This window comes from Crinia signifera, chromosome 1, assembly GCF_055691185.1.
Source record: "Crinia signifera chromosome 1, ASM5569118v1, whole genome shotgun sequence".
Classification (NCBI taxonomy): Eukaryota; Metazoa; Chordata; class Amphibia; order Anura; family Myobatrachidae; genus Crinia; species Crinia signifera.
This window is the reverse complement of record NC_139217.1, coordinates 200780375-200789856: the sequence shown is the minus strand read 5'-3', so window position 1 is coordinate 200789856 and position 9482 is coordinate 200780375. Positions and strand designations below refer to the sequence as shown.

Below are 9482 nucleotides of genomic sequence, written 5' to 3'. Positions count from 1 at the left end.
ATCGCTCACAGCAGCGTTGGCCCTCAAAGGGTTAAAGATGGTATGGCCACAAACATTCGTTAATACAGATTGCATAGTTTATGAAATAAATAAACCAACACACAGTGTAAACAAGATCAAAACTCAGTGGCACATATAGTATTTCCATAAACTGTAACTGCTAACTAAATTATAAGCAGACATCTTAATTTTATGCCAAACAATGTTTATATTAGGAAGGTCATATTTGAGAATGAGCTTCACACGGTCTGTTTCAGGTCAATGAAGCCAATGTAGGCATAGTTCAATTTGCATATTTTTTTTAATTTTCTTATTTTTGCATAACTTCCTATGCTTCAAAAGACATTAGAACGAATGTTTGGATTTGAACATAAGCTGGGAATATTAAAATTGTTGACATAAAAATATTTGAATTCATCCAATGATAATATGGCTGCTATAGATTGGGCAAAAGGCCTGATTCTGGTTCACTCACAAAAGCAGATTTTCTAATGGACAAAGCCATGTGCACTGCAGGTTGAGCAGATGTAAAATGTGAAGAGAGAGTTAAGGTGCCTTCCTGGACAAAAGATTTCAGATAAGTGCACATCTTTACCAAAGATTTATCTTAAGATCCGATGTGCATTCCTAGTTTGCTAAATCTTCTGAACTTCATGCAGCATCATGAAATCAGAAGATTTAGCAAAAGATCAGCGGAAGCACACATCCGATCGAGACTGGCTGATTTGCGGCCGATTCTCCGGTAAAAATTGGCCGATTGGTCAGAAATCGGCCAATCGGCAAACAAACTGTTCTATTGTGTGGATACCCTTAGATTTGGGTGGGGCTTGTACTACAAAGTGATATCTATATTGTAGCCAGTATTTACTCTGCACAGAAAAAAAATAACTCACCCAAATCTAACTCTCTCTGCACATGTTACATGTGCCCCACCTGCAGTGCACATGGGTTTTGTCCATTAGAGAGAGAATTTGCTTTTGCAAGTAAACCAGAATCAGGCCTAAAGTACATCGCTGAAGGCACGGGAAGTGGGAGATATTTACCCGTGACATATAATGATAAAACAAGAACCAATAGTTTAAAAAATAGTGGTTAGGTGGGCAGTGTTACAAGGAAGGACAGAGATAGAGAGGACAAGAAATATTAGTTTTTTTTCCTCTCCAACATTTTTAACTTCCATCTGATTTACCAGAAGTCCAGTAAAAGACAAAGACAAGGGATTGTACATTTTAAGCCTCAACAATTTATTTTTTGAAATTGCCAAACAAATGATAAAGTCTGAGTAATATATACATATCTTGGTTAAAGCTCGTGTGCTCCATGGTGAAGGTCAGTCGCATCAATCCAGTGTCTTATTTGTCAACATGGTTGAAAACACAGCTATGCAGATTTTGGAGTGTTGTTTTAATATGCATATTACAAAAAGTAGAATAGATAAAAATAAATAGCAATCATTTCCAAGATACTGTCGTTAAAGGCAATATTTCAAATGGAGTGCATCTAACACATTCAAGCAAATCCTTATTTACCATTTCACACATAAAACATAAGTACCAAAACAAATAGCAATGGTTGTTAAAATGAAAATCAAATATAGAAAAGAATGTGTCAGGGAGACTTTTGGCAAGTAAATGAAAAACAAAGAGCATTGAAACAAATGATCAAAATGAAGTACCTGTATCACTTTACAAACATAAATGAGGGGTTCTTAAAGTCAGGTGTGCTGATAGGGGAGGGGCTCCGATTGTCTGAAGTAGACTATTTATTGTATTAGTAGGAGGCGTAGTCATGCCTAATGGATTCAGCCACTACACTCACAAAATCTGGGCCTTGTCCAGCCAACAGAGGAGACCCTGTCTACAGCTGTTTTCATTTGACAAGCAATTATCAGGTCACAGTTGGAGGATCTAAAGTAGAAAGTGCTACACTTCAAAACAAAGCATCCATATCAGACAACAGCTTCAGTCTCATTATGAAATCAACTAAAGGAATGCCACAGCATGGTTACAGATGGACATATTACCCTTTTGTCTGCCTAGAGCAGATACTGTCTACATTTCTTGAAGTCTGTCCCTAAATAAATAAAAAAATCCCACAAAATAATACTTTTATCTGCAATACTTTCAGCTTTAAATGCTCTGTAAAAACAGTGTGCAAAAGCATTACATTCAAGTGTGATTTATGCACCATCAAAGGAGGAACAAGATAAGGCTGACATTAGGTACAAAGCAAGGCATCAAGAAATTCATCAGACTCAAGATGTATGCAGTTTTATACTGTTATTGGGTACCATGTACTAAGAGGCAAAGGGGCCAAATGAAAGAGAGACAAAATATCTGTCCATATTACTTCTCCATATGCATTAAGAGGAATTCTCTGCCTTCTGCCTACTAACACTACTAGCAGGCTGGAATACTGGCACCACCATTAGCATCTAAAGCAGTTCTTAGGGACCTAGGTGTTACTAAGAAGAGTAGATACTTACTGTACCATCAGCTGTTTCTGGTACAAATTGCAGTAGACACCTCTTTTTCTGCAAGGATAGCAGGGTAAGCAGGAACTTATTGCATGGAGCCAATAATGACATTTTGTGGATTGATATTTGGATTTACTGGGCAGAGTAGATGCTCCGAGACTCGACTTTTCTTCTGTCAAACATTCTTTGTTGTCAACAGCACCTTTTCACATCATTGCTGAACTGATGCTGATTTTAGTTCTACCAGCTATACCCCCATTTATACTGTATTTTTCAACACACCCTGTACGTTACCTCGTCATTTATTTTTTGTTTGCTATGTACGGCGCTGCGGACACTTTGCGGCGCCCTATAAATAAACGTACTACTACTACTACTACTATTGCTAACATAATACTTTGATCAGTCAATAGCCAATATACTGTACTTTGTATATTGTGATTGTCACCACCAGGATCACATTCGCACATCCATGATAAGAGGCAGATTTAACAATGAGCAAGAGGGTTTACTAATGGCCTTACGGACAGAAGTGAACGGGCGTCTATTATGTGTCAAGCTGCTGCTACTGGGGGGCGTCAAACCCTAGGGGATAGATACAAATGGCAAAAAGGTGGAAAAATGGATCAACTGATATAATTTATATATAATAGTGGGTCCATAAACCTTGCTGGGTTTAAGTTACGCTGGAGGACATGGATGAACCCGAGTTGGAATAGGGGTGTCCTCAACGATAACACGTACTTGTAATCCGCAGTTTATAGGTGATGGAATTCCAAGAGTGATTGTATAAAGTTGGTACCTTTTCCAGCTGATAGCCCAGGAATTTTAGTTGTAGAGTGAATCTCCAAAAGCAGGGTGTCCAATACCATTCAAAGTAGCCCAACAGAATAAAATCAACAGGTGTTCACTTTATAATATAATTATAATAAATTATATTATTGTTTTTTTACAATTAACCAGTTGATCCATTTTTCTTAGATTTAATAATGAGTAAACTCTTGTTATCACTTGTTACAAAAGATTAATGATGCTCCAGCCAATTAGTTATGAAATGTTATTGTTCAAAATCATGACATCCAGTATAGGAACAGTGGGGATTGCAGCGCCGACCATGTAGTGAGGGGTCTGGTACCGCTTAGCACATATAAACATACATGTGATCATGTATGTAATATATGTGCTGGATGGTTCCCCTGGAGATAGAGTGGGCACCATACAGCACCCAGGAATCAGCATGCTTCACACACTCCTATGCCCACTCCTGGACTCCTGTGAAACTAGTCAATGGGGGTCTGGGGGCAGGGCCTATTAGTGTGCGAAGCATGCTGTTTCCTCAGTGTGACACTGTATTGAGTGCTGCCAATCCATGGGGGAACAATCTGGCACATAAATTACATACATGATCACATGCATGTTAATATGTATTAAGTGGTCCCGTCGGTTGATGCACTACATGGTCGCTACCTAGGAGCTGATTTTATCATTTGTTATGAGACTATCACTCATTGTTAAATATGCCCCAAATTAATAACTATCCAGCAATACCCAGTGTGTATGCTATTTGACTATTTGTATACAATCTAATTTGAGAATGTTTTTATTCTACCAGTTTTATTCAAATTTTTCATGTAATAGGCCACCTATGCTACAAAAACATGCTCTCAGGCACACTTCAGAACTAGTTGTTATCTCTCCTTCAATGGAAGACTTCCAAAATGAGTCATGTCATACAAGTGGTCTGGATACACAAATGCAACAGTCTGATCAGCGGAAAACAAGAGTTGCTAGGCCACATGTGACCTACATGTTTCTGGTTGTTAAACCCGGCATTGCATGACTGAAAAACCAGAATAGACTAGTCTGAAGACAAAAACAAAACCCCAATTAGATGGAAAATATCAAATCACATGATAGGAGCAGTGAGGTAGAGCATGTCGCCTGCGTGTTTAAGAAGGGTGATGATGTCTGTGATCTGAAATGCAACACATGGACATTTTGCTGGCTATATTATGGTCACTAGCTGCATGAAAATATATTTTAAATAGGTATGATGTCTGACTGTTAAGCACGAAATATCTAGATTAAGGTAATAATATTAACTGATCTGTATTATCCTTAATTACGGTAATGGATGCAAGAAGCTTCTTTGGATTGTAAAGAAAGTGCTTTTCAAATGTTAATGCTTCCTAGGACGGTTTGTATGCAAGCATCCGTATGTGTGCAAAACTGCATTTCAATGAAAAAATATATAATCACTATGTTTCTCCTAATAATAAGGCCATTAGTCATTACACTTTCTAATAGAAAGCATGATCACTGATTGGGTTTACTGAAGGGGATAATGTTTCATGAAGAACTGCACGTATAATAATTGCTGATTAGTTTCAGTAGTAAGATGCTTATTTTACAGAATAGTACAGAAATCTCACTTTGGTTTTCAGTTCATATTCATTACTTTGTTCAATGCACAGCAGACATACAGCGTGATAGGTCATTTCAGCAGGCCTGAGAATTAAAAGGTAAAGCGTATTTGCTGGCCTGACTCAACACAACAGTAAATCAGACAATACATTTTGTTCTTGCTTGAAATTTTTCCTTCAAGAGTCATCATACAGAGGATTGTTGTAGTTGCCTAGGGAACCGTAATCCTGGTCTTCTAGTAGTCTTCCATAGGACGAATGCCTGTGGAGCATAAAATGTAAAAGGTTAATAAAACGCCCACAAAATAAAAGTAAACAGTCCAGCATTACAGCATATCACCAACATTCAGGCTTTAAGATAAAAATAGTCATCAGTTATTTATTTTTATGAGGGTTTTTTGTGTGTCACTTGTTGGACTCCTTGCTGGATGTACTTTAATGGGTGTCCTCTGTGTAGATGATCCTTGACTATTATATTTTGTGTCTTTTACTGTAAATTATAAATAGTAAAATGTTACGGGACCTGCACAAGTAGTGATATACAGGCATTTACTGAGCGATGTTACTTAATTTAACTGCATCGCTCAGAAAATGCCCCTACTTTGTTCCGTGTGTAAGGGCCATAGCGACAGCAATGCCTGCCGATATCTCCTGGTGATTAATAACCAGCACACTCGAGGCCAGTGTTATCCCCTGAGAACACTGGTCCTGACAGTGTTGTGTGCGATCTAGCATCTTGGGCTCTATTACCCCTTTGTTTCAACTAAACATAAAACGATCTAAATAACACTAAATACCTTGTTTGCTTTATGCATATTCCTCCAAAATCTATCCTTAAATGGATGTCTAATGAAGGAAATCATATCTCTGCTAGCCATAGCGATGACCAGCAGTGTCAGTCATACCTTTAGACATAATTTAGCCTTGATAATATATTACCATCTATATTTATTAGCATGGTAACATGTTTCTATTTAACCGTATATGAGTCTGACTCGTAAGTATTGTGTCTTAGATACATACACAGATGTAAAACTTCTGAACACCAGGCCTATTGATCCCAAAACAATCAAATTTGGCCTTACATATACCCAGTGCTATTTGACAGTTTGCTGTAGAAAAGCCTTACATCAGAAACGGACATTTCCAGTCTATAGTACAGCCCCGTAAACAATAGACAACACAAGGCACCGGTTGTATCGTTAATGGATGGGTGGAATAGTGCTTACACACTGAACAATAGGTTAACTTGCACTAGGTCGACATGGACAAAAATGTAGACACCTGAAGAGATCGCCATGAGTTTTTCATGGGTTTTTGGTGTCAATGTCGACTCCTGTCAACATGAACCCTTACATGGCTCGCTGCACTCACCACACTTCAGGCTCTTTAATGTTACCAAAAACGGAAAGGATTAACAATAGTGAGCGCTTGTCATGTGCTGCTAACTCAAAGCAGCTGCTTTAAAGGGAGTAGTCAGCTCCCTGTAAATAGTATACAAAAACAGAGAGGAAAGCAGCACTACACAAATAATGTTTGGCTAGTGAATCAATCAAAAAAGGCAATTTTAATACTACATATACTCACATATAAAAACAAATATCAGGAAGAAAAAGAGACCTTGTGCAACAATGAGTCAACCCAATGGGTAAGTTTGTAACCTGCACTGAACAAATCGTCAGTCCTGCGTGGAGGAGTCCTGATGGTACTAAAGTGGATGCTGCTGGAGGTGTATCCTGATGCTTAAGGTGATAATTTACCAGATCCATGGAACCTCAACAATGATGCGGAAGATTGTCCAGGTGGCATAAACAAAGGTCTTCCAAGATGGTGGGACGTGAAGGTCAGATGAATCAGCACAGGCACCGGTCAGGGTTGCACTGACGCGTTTTGCTGATATAACTAGCAGCTTTATCAAGGTGTCTCATTGCTGTACTGGTACTGATATTTATACCCAGACTCCATATTGGGTAATTTGCATATTCAATTGATTCATTTGTTTAACATTCATAATAAGAAGAAGTCTAACTCGGAGACAGATTCATAATAAATAAATATAACCTATTCAAATATAAAACTCATACTTATACTAAAAACCAAAGTTCTAAGTGGTTTTTAGTCTACTCCTCCAGGACACTTAATTACCATCAGGACTCCTCCACACAGGACTGACGATTGGTTCAGTACAGGTTACGCACTTACCCATTGGGTTGACTCATTGTTGCACAAGGTCTCTTTTTCTTCCTGATATTTTTTTTATTATGTGATTTTTATGTAGTACAGGTTGAGTATCCCGTATCCAAAATGCTCGGGACCAGGAGAATTTTGGATAACGGATTATTCCGTATTTCAGAATATTTTAATATTTTAATTATGTATTTTGCAGTATCTTGCATGTATGCTGTATAAACACATAAAATACACACAAATATATTTTATTACCACATAAAATACACACAAATATATTTTATGTATTAAAATTGCCCTTTTTTGGATTGTTTCACTTGCCAAACATTATTTGTGTAGCGCTTCTTTACTGTTCCCAACTGCAGCCCACATGGATTGTTAAGCATGAAAAGTAAAAAAAAGGGATTTTTGTAAGAACTTACCATTCGAATCCCTTTCTCTGATATGGTCCTGGTGACACAGCTTCACATTGGGATGTAGGAGGGTCCGCAGGAGCCAGGCACCTATCCTAAAGCTTTTGGAGGGTAGGCTCCTCCCCTACTGCATCCCAGACTCCTCAGTTCAATCTTTCAAAGCCACTGGAATACATTAACTCAGTACAACGCCTGCACATATTATATGCACAATTTTAAATTTAACTTTTCAACCAATTATAACATGAAACATCATGAACACTGGCATACTTACTGAGCGTAAGGGAGGGATCGCTGTGTCACCAGGACCATATCAGAGAAAGGGATTCGAACGGTAAGTTCTTACAAAAATCCCTTTTTCTCTTTCAATGGTCCTGGTGACACAGCTTCACATTGGGACGTTCCAGAGCCGGTCCTTTTGGGTGGGTACGCTCAGGTCTGCAGTTCTCATCACTGCTCGCCCGAATGATGCGTCCACCGACGCGAACTCATGGAACCTATCGAATTTGGCAAAAGTATGAACAGATGACCAAGTGGCAGCCCTGCAAACCTGCTCAGCTGTTGCCCCATGTCGAACCGCCCAAGAGGTGGCGACTGATCTGGTGGTATGCGCATTAATCCTGGCTGGCACAGGCCTACCAACTTTAGTATATGCAAACGCTATAACAGAGCGCAACCACCTATCAACGGTCTGCTTAGAAGCAGGCCAACCATTATTTTGTACATCATACAAAACTAGCAAAGTGTCAGTCTTCCTGACACTCTTTCCTCTGTCCACATAAATGCGCAAGGCGCGCACAACATCCAAATTCCTCAAGTTGCCCCTTTTCCTTGAACCCTCTGGGGTTGAAACACAGGCAGAACTATCTCCTGATTTAGATGAAAAGCAGAGACTACTTTTGGTAAAAATTTTGGGGTACTGTCCGAAAGACAGCCCTATCATCATGACATATAAAAGGAGGGAAACTTGCAGGACAAAGCTCCCAACTCCAATACTCTTTTTTGCTGACGCCACCGCCAACAAAAATACCAGTTTCCCTGTAAGGAATCTAAGGTCAGCCGACCTTAACGGCTCAAAAGACGCCTTTTGAAGGTACTCCAGAACCAGAGATAATTCCCCTGGCGCTACTGGTTGCTTGTAGGGAGGTTTCAATCGAGACACCCCCTGCAGGAAGGTCTGAACTTCCGGTATTAATGCAACCCTTCTCCGGAAAGAAAATGACAAAGCCGAGATATGAACTTTGAGTGACTGAAGGCCTAACCCAGAGGAAAGGCCATCCTGTAAAAACTCCAACAATTTTAGCCATTTTAAATCGCGATGTGTGTGACTTCTGTCTTTCACACTATCGAATATAGGTCTTCCAGACCCTATACTAATTTACAGAAGACACTGACTATCTGGCTTTGATCATTGTGTTAACCACCGCCTCTGAGAATCCTATATTCCACAAAATGGCGGTTTCAACAGCCAGGCCCTCAATCCAGATGGTTAAACGGTCCTTGTTTTAGACGGTCTGACCTCAGAGGTAGACGCCATGAGTCCACAGAGAATCTCTGAAGCCTCGAATACCAGGACCTCCTTGGCCAATCTGGGGCCACTAAAATTACTGGAATTGTCAGGGCCTGTATCTTTTTCAACACTCTTGCCAGCATTGGCGGAAACACATAAAGAGGATTCCCCTCCCAGGGGATAGTCATGGCCTCCACTGCTTCTGCCAGTGGATCCCTCGTCCTGGCATAAAACCTGGGTACCTGATGGTTGAATCTGGATGCCATCAGGTCCCCCACCTCAGTGTAATCTGGTGGAATACTTGTGGGTTCAGGCTCCATTTCCCTTCCATCAGCTCCTCCCTGCTCAGGAAGTCGGCCTCTATATTCTCCACTCCTGGTATGAATATTGCTGATAATGCTGGAACATTCTGTTCCGCCCACAAGAAGATTCGGGACACCTCCAACATAGCCAGCTTGCTGCGTGTGCCTCCC

General features: G+C 39.9%; 1 long non-coding RNA gene across 1 annotated transcript; it reads right to left on the bottom strand.

Annotated features, from left to right (window-relative positions):
* Positions 1–1220: 1220 nt before the first annotated feature.
* On the bottom strand, positions 1221–6471 carry LOC146067136 (uncharacterized). Its single transcript, XR_014472939.1, has 2 exons — positions 2867–6471; positions 1221–2698 (listed from the first exon to the last, which is right to left on the bottom strand). It is a non-coding gene; the product is annotated as an uncharacterized LOC146067136 (long non-coding RNA).
* Between the last annotated feature and the right edge of the window lie 3011 nt (positions 6472–9482).